Below are 13,503 nucleotides of genomic sequence, written 5' to 3' on the forward strand. Positions count from 1 at the left end.
GCTTATGCCACAGAGGAATATCCAAAAAAGGCTCACTCACAGGATCACCACCTTGTCATGGTTAGTGTTCTTTCACGTTCCCATGACCCTTGTGAGTGAAGCCGTCGGGAGTCTTGTACTCCCAGTAGGGTTGCCAAAGGTAGTAAGGCCCAAGGGGAGGAGCTAGACAAAGAATGATCCAAGAAGTCCTCAATGGCAGAACAGGCGGATGATAACAAGCGGTATGTTACAACGGCTGTGAAGACAGATGAAGGCTGAAGCAGATAAGAATCTACTGGTCGACGTGATACTCGTGCCATTGAAATAGAGCCTAACTGCAAAGACTGTGTGTTGGTCTGCGTGCCCTGATCTACACACATAAATTCACAGGCAGGCATCTTCCAAAAACCCATCTAATCCTCAGTATGATCAACTCCTATGGGGAAGCCTATGTCCCCACTGTGGAAGGGCGTGTGGATCTAGAATTGGCCTCCACAGTCCACAGGACCATATTCATGGAAGACAATCCTACTCAGCTACGAGCAATCGCCAAAGAAGAGGATCCAAAAAAGGGGCCGACGAGGGTGGGATTCGAACCCACGCGTGCAGAGCACAATGGATTAGCAGTCCATCGCCTTCACCACTCGGCCACCTCGTCCAGGAATCCTGCCCGCAGCCGTCCCTGGGTGGGCTCGAACCACCATCCTTCTGGTTAACAGCCAGACGCGCTAACCCATTGCGCCACAGAGACCTGGGCGGTAGAATCCTTGGTCTGAGATCTTATTACTGGAACACTCCTGACAGACTAAGGATGGGATGTGCATGTGTCCTTATACCAATTTCCCAGTTCCCATGGAGAAAGGGGAGGAGGAACTGTCCTGCCGCTCAAAGGGTCAGTGGCCGAACTGGTGTCCCCTTCAACAAGTCCACAAGTAGAGTGGGAGCAGGGTACTCAACAAGCAAGCCTTGAGGAGTTAAATATTATGGGCTAGAGTTAGACGCCACCTTTTGAACGTTCCTTTGCTCTGCTTTTCAGTTTCAGCAGTGTTCTCCACCTGGCCAGCAATAAAGCAGTAAGAGTCACACGTTTATTTATTCTGCAGTTATGATGAGGAGGAAAAGCAGCACTGGGTGCTTATTGCCAAAGGGTGAAATAAGGAGATAAAGTGATCTGGGAGGGGAAAAAACTACCCCAAGTTCCTCTTTCTTATTTTAAAGCAATCACTATATTCACAGTGATAGTGACTCTTTTTGGCTGTTTGGATAATGTGCTGAACTCCTAGGGAAAAGGGCTACTGAGAGTGGGGGCTTGAACCCCCATGTGGGCAGAACACAACAGATTAGCAATTCACCACTCAGGCTCCTCATTGCAGGCAGATTTCCAGCAGCCGTCCCTGGGTGGGCTCGAACCACCAACCTTCTGGTTAACAGCCAGACGCGCTTACCGATTGCGCCACAGAGACCTGGGCAGAGCTGTTTCTCTGCCTCCTGTTATGCTCGGTGCTGGGAAAGTTCATTTTGAAAAGGAACTAGTTCAAGTTCAAGGAGGAACCAGTTCCAGGAAGAATGATGTTCTGGGTCTAGCAGACAAAATAACCACTGATAAATTGTCAGGCCTGGATGGCATTCCCCACATTTGGCTCTTCTTGAGCAAAAAAAGAGGAGGATTGCACCTTCTCTTGGCTATAGGAAGGGCAAATTTGCCAGGATACCAAATTCAGGGTGAGCAATTGTAGTTGAAATGGGTCTATTGCACAAAAAGCTCCTTCTCCTAAGCCGGATTTTTTTCAAATAAAGACAGCAGGAGGGAAATGCCCTGAGATGTGTAGAATTGCAATTTGCTTGAAGCAATGCTGTCTAAGCTCTCCACAAACAAATCAAGATGAATGTCCATAGAAACATAGAATCGTAAAGGATCCCCAAGGATCACCTAGTCTGGTGGTGGCCAAACTTGGCCCTCCAGCTGTTTTTGGACTACAACTCCCATCATCCCTAGGAAACAGGACCAGTGGTCAGGGATGATGGGAACTGTAGTCCCAAAACAGCTGGAGGTCCAACCTTCAATGAAGGAGAGTCCACCACCTTCCAAGGTAGTTTACACAGAATCGTAGAGTTGGAAGGAAACCCAAGGATCCCCTCATTCAACTCTCCTCAATGCAGGAAATGCAGCTAAAGAACCCCTGATAGGTGGCTCTCCAACCTCGCTTCAAAAAACCTGCAACGAAGGAGAATCCACCGCCTTCCAAGGTTGTCCATGACTGGCACTGCAACTGCGGGACCAAAATAAATGAGGCTTCAGGGTCTGAGTTCCTGGAAGGCGTTCAGCATTGCTGGTGGTATAATTGAAGTTCATCTGGAACGATCCTCTTTCCATGTTGCAAAAGAATTCCCTGACTGGGAATCAAACCCGGGCCGCGGCGGTGAGAGCGCCGAATCCTGACCACTAGACCACCAGGGAAGTACAAGGTGATCCCTCTCCTTCCCTTCCTTCGAGAGACGAGCTCCGCATCAAGCTGCTAAGAAATGGTTCTCTGCCAGTCAGACATCCTGCCAAATGGCAGGTTTTCTTTAGTTGCTGTGAAGAGTTCCCACTGCATTAGGAAGCTGAAAAGCAGCATGTGGTCATCCTCTTCCCTGGGGAAGGGAAACCAAGGCCACACTCATTGAAAGTTCCATGGTACCACTTTAAACAGTTGTGGCTTCCTCCAAAGACTTCTGGGAGCTCCCAGTTTGTTATCAGGGCTGAGAGTTGTAAGGAGTCTGCCCCCTGACTCCCAACTTGGGGTCCCTTCCAACTCTGCAATGCTATCATTGTATGTTTTGTGGGGTGAACGAGGCCTGAGCCTAAAGCAGGAGCTGCCTGCTGTTTACACCTGCTTGCAAATAGTTTGACCTGCTTAGCTGGCACCTGATTGTAGGATCGGTTGGCTAACATTCAACATGGGTCACTTGGTTACAAATTTGCAGCAAGTGTGAACAAGGGTTTCCAAGGAAGATTTTTGTGGTTTGTTTCTAGTGAGACTTGAGGGCTCAATTCCTCTTAAAGCAGGCTACGTGGTTGTTCTGTTTCAACTCTCTCCCTTGTGAACTGTTACGTTCAGACAATACAGTCATACCTCATGTTACATCCGCTTCATGTTATAGTCTTTCAGGATATGTCCTGCGGCGACCCGGAAGTACCAGAAAGGGTTACTTCTGGGTTTCACCGCTCGCGCATGTGCAGACATGCAAAATGACGTCACACACATGCGCAGAAGCGGCGAATCGCAACCTGCGCATGAGCAGATGCGCCACTGCGGTTTGCGCTCTTTTCATGTTGTGAATGGGCCTCTGGAACGGATCCCGTTCGCCCCCAGAGGTGCCACTGTAACAGGAACTTTCCAGCCACAAAGTCTGTCCAGGTGAAATCTCTCTTGGAAGTAAAGGTGCCAGCTATGTAGGTCACACTGTTTGCAAGCGGAGTCCTGACCGAGAGAGAAGAAATAATAGTGGCACTTAGGTCAAGAGGGCCTCTCAGACCCCCTACATTAATCCTAGGGTTAGTGCAGGCTTCCTCAACCTTGGCCCTCCAGATGTTTTTGGCCTACAACTCCCATGATCCCTAGCTAGCAGGACCAGTGGTCAGGGATGCTGGGAATTGTAGTCTCAAAACATCTGGAGGGCTGAGGTTGAGGAAGCCAGGGTTAGTGGGTAGATATCCAGTCTGTGTTTTGTTTTGGGTAGTGCACTATGTCTGTTCCTGATTGTTTTAGATATTATTTATTTCTACACCTTACAAAAGAATTCAGTAGGCATATTTAAAAAGAAAAGAAAAGAAGAGGAGCACCATGTTTCTGCCTGGTTTCGAACCAGGTGTGAGGCGAACGTGATGACCACTACACTACAGAAACTCTGCCTTAGCTGAGGCCCTTGTTCCTGCCCCCTGGCCAAGAAAGATCCTTTTGGCTTGGAGTCCTTGGCACTCAAAGAATGGCAGTGCCACATGCTCCAGATGGATGGGGTGGGGAATACCCCATCCAGCTAAGTGGCGCCGTGGAAGCGTGCTGGGCCCATAACCAAGAGGTTGATGGATCAAAGCCATCGTCTGCTAGGCAGCAGCAGCTACTTTCTGCTTTTGACTTGGACAACCCAAAAATGCAGGGAGGAGATTTTCCTGCTACTGAGTAGGACGCTACAGGTCCTCCCTCCTTTGATTTAGGAGAACGAATCCTGTTGCAGAAGAGATGGGGAGACACTTCTTTTAAGGGAGAAATAACATCTCCCCCCCCCTGCCAACGCACAGTACTGGATCAACCAATAGGCAGCATAAGCTTGTGCTTAGAGCACCAATCTTTTTTATTTTTATTTTTGAAGGTTGCTATAACCATTTCTGCTGCAATCCCTCTCCTAGGGACCCAAGTGCAACCCGGAGCCCAGGCCTTGGCAACAGCTTCATTCTGTTCTTTGACATAATTCAATGCTGGCCACAGGGCAGAAGCTGGAGCTGCAACACTCCTTCCATTTGGCAAAATTTCCTGGCTGGGAACTGAACCTAGGCTGCAGTGAATCCTAACCAGGGATTTGCATGGTGATCTCTGCTTCTCTATTCTTTTCATGTGACGGACCAACTGCAAGGAAATAGCACTTGACTAGCCAGCCAGCCTCCTAGTCAAGGGGCAGATTTTCCTTCTGTAGGCCAAATCAACAGCTGACCCTACAGAGTGGCAAAGGTAGTACAAAGGCTTATGCCACAGAGGAATATCCAAAAAAGGCTCACTCACAGGATCACCACCTTGTCATGGTTAGTGGGCTTTCACATTCCCGTGACCCTTGTGAGTGAAGCCGTCGGGAGTCTTGTACTCCCAGTAGGGTCGCCAAAGGTAGTAAGGCCCAAGGGGAGGAGCTAGACAAAGAATGATCCAAGAAGTCCTCAATGGCAGAACAGGCGGATGATAACAAGCAGTATGTTACAACGGCTGTGAAGACAGATGAAGGCTGAAGCAGATAAGAATCTACTGGTCGACGTGATACTCATGCCATTGAAATAGAGCCTAACTGCAAAGACTGTGTGTTGGTCTGCGTGCCCTGATCTACACACATAAATTCACAGGCAGGCATCTTCCAAAAACCCATCTAATCCTCAGCATGATCAACTCCTATGGGGAAGCCTATGTCCCCACTGTGGAAGGGCGTGTGGATCTAGAATTGGCCTCCACAGTCCACAGGACCATATTCATGGAAGACAATCCTACTCAGCTACGAGCAATCGCCAAAGAAGAGGATCCAAAAAAGGGGCCGACGAGGGTGGGATTCGAACCCACGCGTGCAGAGCACAATGGATTAGCAGTCCATCGCCTTCACCACTCGGCCACCTCGTCCAGAAATCCTGCCCGCAGCCGTCCCTGGGTGGGCTCGAACCACCATCCTTCTGGTTAACAGCCAGACTCGCTAACCCATTGCGCCACAGAGACCTGGGCGGTAGAATCCTTGGTCTGAGATTTTATTACTGGAACACTACTGGGATGGGATGTGCATGTGTCCTTATACCAATTTCCCAGTTTCCATGGAGAAAGGGGAGGAGGAACTGTCCTGCCGCTCAAAGGGTCAGAGGCAGAACTGGCGTCCCCTTCAACAACTCCACAAGTAGAGTGGGAGCAGGGTACTCAACAAGCAAGCCTTGAGGAGTTAAATATTATGGGCTAGAGTTAGACGCCACCCTTTGAACATTCCTTTGCTGTGCTATTCAGTTTCAGCAGTGTTCTCCACCTGGCCAGCAATAAAGCGGTAAGAGTCACACGTTTGTTTATTCTGCAGTTATGATGAGGAGGAAAAGCAGCACTGGGTGCTTATTGCCAAAGGGTGAAATAAGGAGATAAAGTGTTCTGGGAGGGGAAAAAACTACCCCAAGTTCCTCTTTCTTATTTTAAAGCACTCACTATATTCACAGTCATAGTGACTATTTTTGGCTGCTTGGATAATGTGCTGAACTCCTAGGGAAAAGGGCTACTGAGAGTGGGGGCTTGAACCCCCATGTGGGCAGAACACAACAGATTAGCAATTCACCACTCAGGCTCCTCATTGCAGGCAGATTTCCAGCAGCCGTCCCTGGGTGGGCTCGAACCACCAACCTTCTGGTTAACAGCCAGACGCGCTAACCGATTGCGCCACAGAGACCTGGGCAGAGCTGTTTCTCTGCCTCCTGTTATGCTCGGTGCTGGGAAAGTTCATTTTGAAAAGGAACTAGTTCAAGTTCAAGGAGGAACCAGTTCCAGGAAGAATGATGTTCTGGGTCTAGCAGACAAAATAACCACTGATAAATTGTCAGGCCTGGATGGCATCCCCCACATTTGGCTCTTCTTGGGCAAAAAAAGAGGAGGATTGCACCTTCTCTTGGCTATAGGAAGGGCCAATTTGCCAGGATACCAAATTCAGGGTGAGCAATTGTAGTTGAAATGGGTCTATTGCACAAAAAGACCCTTCCCCTAAGATGGATTTTTTTTTTTTTTTTTGCAAATAAAGACAGCAAGAGGGAAATGCCCTGAGAAGTGTAGAATTACAATTTGCTTGAAGCAATGCTGTCTAAGCTCTCCACAAACAAATCAAATGAATGTCCATAGAAACACAGAATTGTAGAGTTGGAAGGAAACCCAAGGATCCCCTCACTTCAAAAAACCTGCAATGAAGGAGAATCCACCATCTTCCAAGGTTGCCCATGACTGGCACCACAACTGCGGGACCAAAATAAATGAGGCTTCAGGGTCTGAGTTCCTGGAAGGCGTTCAGCACTGGTGGTATAACAGACGTTCATCTGGAATCACCCTCTTTCCATCTTTCAAAAGAATTCCCTGGCCGGGAATCAAACCTGGGCCACGGCGGTGAGAGCGCCGAATCCTGACCACTAGACCACCAGGGATGTGCAAGGTGATCTCTGTCCCTCTGTTCTTCCAAGCAATGAGCGCTGTCAAGGCTGGTGGAACAAAGTTTTTTGTGGGGGAGTCTTGAGTTGGAGAAGTTAAAGGGTAGAACGGACGTTTGAGGGAAGTCAAACTGAAAAGTACATTTGATGGTACATGGTGCTCTGTCATAAGTTATGTGGTCCCACAACTGGGTCATATTCTACCTGACCCTAAAAAAATATCTGTGGCCAGATCTACCCAAGCAAAAATGTACCCAAGCATTATCGGCAAACAACATATGAGGTGTGTAATTTCGTATTGATTTTTCTTGCGAGACTTTAAAACGATTTTCAAATCTCTGGCTTCCATTGTAATGCTCAAGTTGTGAGTAGCTATCCAGTCTGTTTTGTTTGGGGTGGTTCACAATGTTTGCTTTAGATGTTATTTCTTCTATATTTTACTCAAAAAAATATTAAAAGTAGAGCACCATGTTTCTGCCTGGTTTTGAACCAGGGACCTTTCGCGTGTGAGGCGAACGTGATAACCACTACACTACAGAAACTCTGCCTTAGCTGTGGCCCTTGTTCCTGCCCCTGGCCAAGAGAAATCCTTTTGGCTTGGAGTTCTTGGCGCTCAGAGAATGACAATGCCACATGCTCCAGATGGATGTGGTGGAGCACTGGCCCCACAACTCCTTCTGGCTGCAGCACCTCTGGGGCTGTCCCTGCCAGCCCTTTGAGTTCAGATTCCTCGCCTCACTTGATGAAAAAGAATCGACTCCTGGTCCCTGACAAACACACATTCATGCCCCATCCAGCAGAGTGGCGCAGCGGGAGCGTGCTGGGCCCATAACCCAGAGGTCGATGGATCGAAACCATCCTCTGCTAGGTGGCAAGGGCTGCCTTTTGTCTTTGACTTGGACAACGCCCAAATTTGAGGAGAAGGGTATTTTCTTGCTCCCGAGTAGGGTACTCTTCCTCCTTTGGCATTAGGTCTTGGCCAGGGCATGAGTTCCTGGAAAAGGTTCAGTACTGTTGACATAACAAAGATTTGGCTGGAATGGCCCTCCTGCCATATGGCAAAAGAATTCCCTGACCGGGAATCGAACCCGGGCCTTGGCGGTGAGAGCGCCAAATCCTAACCACTAGACCACCAGGGATACGCAGTCTGTTTTCTTTCCCTCCTTACTTTCCAACTACGAGCACTGTATCAAACGGCTAATAGATGGCTCTTTGCCCTTTGGACATCATGCCAAGTAGCAGGGTTTCCTCAATGGAGTTGAAACACTTGGCAGGGAAGGGCATGGACTGGCAGGATACAGGCAAGTCTGAGACGGGGGAGGAGGGCTGCAGTCTCACTTGTAGGAAGGGGCCAGTGATTTGTGGGAACTGTGCCAGCCTGGAGGTAAGAGTTGGAGGCAGGGGAAATGTCAGATATGGGGCACAGGCTCAGTCAGTAGAAGGGGAAGAAGAGTAAACCAGGAAAGTTAAAGGCCATTTGTTTTCCCACCCTCTCCTGCACAACTGTCTCCCAGAACCAGGAGGGGATTGAAGAGGGATGAGCAGAGGCAGTTTCCACGCAGGCACAGTCTCCGGCTGCGTGTGTGCAGCCCATTGGGGGAAGATGCATAAATTCATGGAGTGGTCCCCTGTTGCTGCAGCTGCTCCGGGGAATAGGTTGCAGACCTAGACCAGGGGTCTGACTAACGCACGCACCGCCCCCATGCAACATCACAGCCAGTACAGCGCCCGCCACAGTGGGGAGTGTCGGGGCACACAATGCGCCTCCTCCCCTCGCTAGTATCCGCCCCGGAGCCGCGACAAAGGTGTAAAAGAGCCACATGTGGCTCTGGAGCCGCGGGTTGCAGACCCCTGACCTAGACTCTAGACTGGTGTGCCTGGGTATTCAGAGTTGTAGAAAAGAGTGTCAAGTGTCAGCTTTGACAAATAAGAGTTAACTATCTACCATGTGCATTCCTTTGGCTGGAAAGTGCAATGGACAGAGTTGAGGGAAACCTGCCAGTCAATAGGACATCTGACAAGCAGAGAGCCATATATTGGCAGTTGGATACAGTGGTCATCGCTTGAAAGAATGGAAGGACAGAGATCACCTTGCATATCTCTGATGGCACCACAGCACAGGTTTGATAAAAAACGAACTTCCCAAGCAACCGAGCATAACAAGAGGCCAATAAACAGCTCTGCCCAGGTCTCTGTGGCGCAATCAGTTAGCATGTCTGGCTGTTAACCAGAAGGTTGGTGGTTCAAGCCCACCCAAGGACGGCTGCTGGCCTTCTACCTGCAATGAGGTGGCTGAGTAGTGAATCTGTTGTCCTCTGCACACATGGGGGTTCAAGCCCACCCCCCGTAGCCCCTTAGGAGTACAATATCTAAGCAGCCCTTTTGTTGGGGAGTGCTGATCCGCCGCTTTGAAATGGCTCCTGTGTGGATCCTGAGATCATCTTCTGAGGCCCTCTTTTGTGTGCCTTGAGAGGTCTGGAGGGTGGCAACACGGGAACGGGGCCTTCTCTGCAGTGGCTCCCTGTCTATGGAATGCTCTCCCCAGGGAAGTTCGCCTGGTGCCTTCATTATAAAACACTCCTTTTTAACCAGGCCTTTGGTTGATCCGAATGACATCCTATGCCCTTTTAAAAACGTGTATTTTGGATTGGAGGGGGTGTTATTGGGTTGTTGTTTTTATGTTGCTTTTATATATTGTGGTTTTTATGTTGATCTTTTCTGTGAAACCCCTGGGTATAGTTTATCTAATATCAATCCCATCTTACATTTTACCTTGTTGCTAGAACCCCTTAAGTTCATTTCAACGTTATCAGCATTCAAAAAATTTACAATGTTAGCTAAAGTGGTGCTTCAGGTTGAGAACTGATTATGAATTTGCTGAACCAACTATAAAAAAAGGGATACAGAAAAGGGAGGCGTGAGGAAGTCAGGAAAATAGGTTAACTAAAGAGGAGTTGTAAAAGAGAGAGTTTTGTTCTTTTTTTCCTTTTTATGTGTTTTTCACTTTTTCACTTTTTTGTGTTTTAATGTTTGTATTTTGTATTTTGACTTTGTATTTTTCTGTTTTTGTATTTTCTTTTTTTTTCTTCTGTTCTTGTATTTTTTCTTTGAACTTTTTTTTACTGAGAAAATTTAATAAAATATTTATTTAAAAAAATGAAACCCCTGGGTATAGGGTGGTATATAATTTTTTTAAAAAAAAAATTTAAAGGCAGAGGATGGAAGGCACCAGTCAAGACTCAAGCCCATTTCGGTAATGAGACCATTCCTGTCATCAGTCCTATGATCTAAAAGGGATGACATCACAGTCCTGCCCAGCAGCTCTTCCTCTGCCTTTTGCTCAGTCAACAAGCAAAAACAGAGCAGGCAGGCAAAAGTCTGCAAACAGCTGAGGAGGGCGGGATTCAAACCCACATGTGCAGAGTGCAATGGATTAGCAGTTCACCCGTTTCACCAGTCATCTGCTTTATGAGGGATGCGGTGCCCACAGCCACCTTCCAAAGTAACATCCAGATGCACAGACCTATCGTACCACAGAGACTCTGCCCCTCAGCCTCTTTTGGCCTGAACATTCCCAGAAAGGGATGGATGGCTGACAAACAATGCAGTGATCCACAGCCAGCCACTTTCTCCCAAGCAGGCAGCAGAGTGGCGCAGCGGAAGCGTGCTGGGCCCATAACCCAGAGGTCGATGGATCGAAACCATCCTCTGCTAGTTGGCAGTGACTGCCTTTTGCTTTTTCCTTGGACAACCCACAAAATAAAAGGGAAAAAGGGATCCCTTTTTGAGTAGGACAGCACAGCAACTCCTTCCTCTGGCAAAAGGCCTGGCAGAAGGAATCGCCTCGAAGGAAGATGGCGTGCTGCTATTGCTTTGTTCCAACCTGCTAGTAAGGTGCTTGCTATGCTTTGATAGTGTTGCACACACCCCGGTCTCCAAGTGGCAAGAAATTCCAGGGGTTGCAGTGTTTTACCCAGGGTTCAGTTTCTTTTGAACAAAGCTCAGTGGAGACTGTGGAGTCTTTAGGATATATGGCTTTAATTGAAGCTATATACCAAGGGTGGCCAACTCCCAAGAGACTGCGATCTACTCACAGAGTTAAAAACTGGCAGTGATCTACCTCCTTTTTTGGTGTTCAGGTCAAAGTTGTTGACCTTTTTTAGGAAGGAAAACCCTGTTTTGGGGAATTCAGGGGCCAGTGATCTACCACAGACGTCCAGTGATCTACCGCTAGATGTGCCTCTTGGACATGCCTGCTATATACAATCTGAGCACCAGATTTAGGGGTTTGCAGCATTCAGTCTGCAGTAGAAGCCCCAAGCCACAGTTCTATGTCCAGCGCTGAGCAATATATGCCTCTGTCTCCAGTTTCCAGCATCCATGCTATTATTGCACCCTGCACTGTCAGTCTGGCATTCAGCATCAGGCTGGACTAGAGGACCTCCAGGACCCCTTCCAAGTTTCACATTCTGATTCAAAGGATAAACTAGATAGGCACACAGCTTTTTCTCAGCAGCCAACCAAGATGATCCGCCTCGAACCCCCTGCCAAGGTAAGGAGAAGGAAAAACTGCTTTCTTGCTGGAAGAGAATAAGAAACATGGAAAGTGGCGGTAGGATCCTTTCTCCCAGGCCTTTTGCCAGAGGAGGGAGTTGTTGTGCTGTCCTACTCAGCAGAAGACTAGGAATCCTTTCCCCCTTTTCTTTTGTGGGTTGTCCAAGGAAAAAGCAAAAGGCAGTCACTGCCATCTAGCAGAGGATGGTTTCGATCCATCGACCTCTGGGTTATGGGCCCAGCACGCTCCCGCTGCGCCACTCTGCTGGCTGGTTGGGAGAAAGTGGCTGGCTGTGGATCATTGCAGCTAGGTATCCAGTCTGGGAATGACTTTATTTGGATTCTCCAACCTGTAATGAGGCAGTATCATGCCAGCATTCACTGTCTCCAGTTGCCGTGGCTATTTTTATTCTACAAACGGAAGATACAGACTTTCCCACCTGGGCTATTGCAGATGGTTGACATCCACCTATTTCAGGAGACAATGGAGGTGTGTGTCTTTGGATCCTGCTAACATCTTACAGCACAGCAATATTAGCATGTCATCTCTCTCTTCTTTTCAACAATATTCCTTTTCCCAGGCTTGTTGCCAGAGGAGGGCGGCACAGCAGCTTCCTAGCTTCCTACTTAGTAGCTGCAGAGAAATAATTTCCACTCACACCCACATTTTGCCAAGGCAAAAGTAAAATTACCTAGCAGAGGATGGTTTCGATCCATCGACCTCTGGGTTATGGGCCCAGCACGCTTCCGCTGCGCCACTCTGCTGGATGGAGTAAGGAAGAACCTAGTGCGCATCATCAGTTCGTTTGTCATCTATCCAGTTCTGGCAACAAAACCGCAGGATAAAAGAGACTGAGGGGCAGCCCTGCCCAGGTCTCTGTGGCGCAATGGGTTAGCGCGTCTGGCTGTTAACCAGAAGGTTGGTGGTTCAAGCCCACCCAGGGACGGTTGCAGGCACTTTGTCCAGGATGAGACATCTGTTGTCCTCTGCACATGTGGGTTTGGATTCTATCACATCATCCCTTTTTCCCATTAATCGGACCCAGGTCAAAAGATCGGGAACCTCACATGTTGCCTCTGGTCTACAGTACTGGTGCAGCTGATGCCAGTCTTTCCTTCCAGGCAAGTGATCCTGCCAAAGGAAAACCTCCTGTGGGCTTGCCTGGCCCACAGCAGTTATTTGCAGAGCATAAAATTGGACCTCTTTCTTTTGCATGGCATCAAAGGAAGCATAATAAGAGATTGAGGGGCACCTTTCTCCAGGTCTCTGTGGCGCAATCGGTTAGCGCGTCTGGCTGTTAACCAGAAGGTTGGTGGTTCGAGCCCACCCAGGGACGGCTGCGGGCATTATGCCCATGATGAGGTGGCTAAATCAGTTCAGTTACTATCTTTGCTAGTCCTTTTCCCCACTGGCTGGACGTCCCAGAGCAGTGGTCCCCAAATATTCCCCCCCCAAGGACCACTTGACAATTGCTGAGGGTCTTGGTGGACCACTTAATACGTTTCCTGCCTGTTGTAGCAGCTGTAATGCACTGTGCTAAATGATTTTTAGTTGTAACCTTACAGCACTCTGCAGAACACCTGAATGAAGCTTGTGGACCACTGGTTTGGGAAACCCTGTCTTAAGGTATAAACTTCTAGCTGGCAGGCTGAAACTGTCTTCAACTCTCTGAAAGGAAAAAAACAAACAAACCAGGAAGGTATGCACCAGCCGGGACTCGAACCCGGGTCACAAGATTGGGAACCTCGTATGATGCCTCTACACCACTGGTGCAGACGATGAGGACCTTCTCCTTCCTGGGCAGAATGTCTGCCGAAGAAAAACCTCCTGTGTGATTGGATGGCCCAGAGGAGATTTTCAGCACCCTGACCAAAATGTGCAGGGACCTCTAGCCTTTTGCATGTTGTGTCCAGTGCAGAAGCAAAAAGCAGCAGCAGAATAGCAGGTGATATTTTTCTTCTATCAACCTCTGGGTAATGGGCCCAGCATGCTCCCCTTCCAGTTTGGTAAAAGGAAACCTGAAATGGCTTGTATAACTGTTTTTCTCTTAGCTGAGTAAAACCTCAGGCCAAGA

General features: G+C 48.5%; 1 long non-coding RNA gene across 1 annotated transcript in view; it reads left to right on the top strand.

Moving 5' to 3' along the window:
• Positions 1-386: 386 nt before the first annotated feature.
• Positions 387-13,503, top strand: part of LOC309525555 — an 88,428-nt gene continuing 75,311 nt past the window's right edge. The window contains exons 1-2 of the long non-coding RNA XR_014216414.1: positions 387-1,052; positions 3,761-3,831. This is a non-coding gene — a long non-coding RNA (uncharacterized lncRNA). The remainder of the gene's footprint in view (positions 1,053-3,760; positions 3,832-13,503) is intronic.

Source organism: Podarcis vaucheri (assembly GCF_965113315.1).
Source record: "Podarcis vaucheri genome assembly, chromosome: 2".
NCBI lineage: Eukaryota > Metazoa > Chordata > Lepidosauria > Squamata > Lacertidae > Podarcis > Podarcis vaucheri.